The sequence below is a fragment of the Myotis daubentonii genome, chromosome Y (genome assembly GCF_963259705.1).
Source record: "Myotis daubentonii chromosome Y, mMyoDau2.1, whole genome shotgun sequence".
NCBI lineage: Eukaryota > Metazoa > Chordata > Mammalia > Chiroptera > Vespertilionidae > Myotis > Myotis daubentonii.
The window spans coordinates 786,642-788,056 of NC_081862.1; the positions used below are offsets into that span (position 1 = coordinate 786,642).

Genomic DNA, 1,415 nt, shown 5'->3' on the forward strand with positions numbered 1-1,415 from the left:
TACAGTTAACCCTTGGACAACATGGTTTGACTTGCATAGATATGCTTATATACAAATATCTTTTAATATGTACAATACTATAAATGTATTTTTCTTATTTCTGGTTTTATTTACATGCTCTTTTCTCTATTTTACTTTATTATAAAAAATACTAGAGGCCCAGTGCACAAAATTCATGCATGGGAGGGGGTTTCCCCTTAGCCCAGCCTGCAGTCTTTCACAATCCGGGACTGCTGGCTCCTAACTGCTCATCTGCCTGTTGGCCTGGTCACCCCTAACTGTCACCCCCCTACCTACCCCCGGCCTGTAGCACAAGTTTTCAAGGTGTCAGCAGCCAGCATCATTCCCACAAAATGTGATGCTTCTTTTACAGACTCTTCATCATTTTCCATTGTTGAAGCAATCTTATATTCCAGTAATTTTTGCTTAATCCTTTCATAAATAACAAAATGGATAACTCTCTGATATTCCAGCATATGAAGCAGACATACCCCTATATAATCCTCTAAGTCTGTCTGATACACATTAGAAACACATTGAAAGGCGCCCATTTTCTTTTTCCCATGGTTTCTTGCATCAAGTTGTAATCAAGTCTTTATATGCCAAATAGGGTTGGTTGCAGTAATTGAGGTAAAACAAGGTTTGTTAGTCCATATTTCTACAGGAAGTGACCTGCATATGGGAAGCATGAGATGATATGATCTTAGACTTTTCTCAGGAGAAATGTACAGTAAATGCCTGCCATTGCAGCTGAAATCATGTGTGCCTGGGTAGAATCAAGATCAAATACATCATTCAATTTTTTCTTGCAGTTTGAATAAGCACAAAATATATTGCTCTGGAGGAGCCACTTCCACTAAATTCGGGCCTAATCCTCTAAACATAGAACAAGACCCTTCCTTCTCCAAGATCACCTTCAGGCAATGAAGCAGTCCAGGAGATATTACTCGGTGGACACTGGCTCCAGCCATGGTGTTCAGCTGAACTTCAGAGATATAAGGCATCAGAAAATGTGACTAGCCATGTTTTTACAACTTCCAGTGGGCACGTCAGAGTAGCTCCCAGGGTCCACCATATCTCCCGACAAACAGATGTGCCAGCATATTCCTCTGGCTCATTCTCTCTCCCGCATGTCCTCCTGGCGCTGAGGTGGAAAGCAGACCCAGACTACTGCAAAGGCTGGGATGGCACTGAAACTGCACAATGACTCAAGGTGACCACGAAAAGCTGGCAGAGGCACATTTGCAGAAAGTCGCCAGTGGCTCCCTCCCAGCAGCCAGGAGTGGTGCCATCTCCCGCTCTAGCCAGGTGCTTATGACAGGGCTGGAGAGAAGGTGAGAGGGCTGGGGGCTCAATTTGTACTTCTTAATCCCTTCACCTCTTCACCCAAACCCCTAACCCAGCCCACTCTTTAT

General features: G+C 43.9%; 1 pseudogene; it reads right to left on the minus strand.

Moving 5' to 3' along the window:
* Positions 1–293: 293 nt before the first annotated feature.
* On the minus strand, positions 294–1,118 carry LOC132225592 (solute carrier family 25 member 36-like; annotated as a pseudogene).
* Between the last annotated feature and the right edge of the window lie 297 nt (positions 1,119–1,415).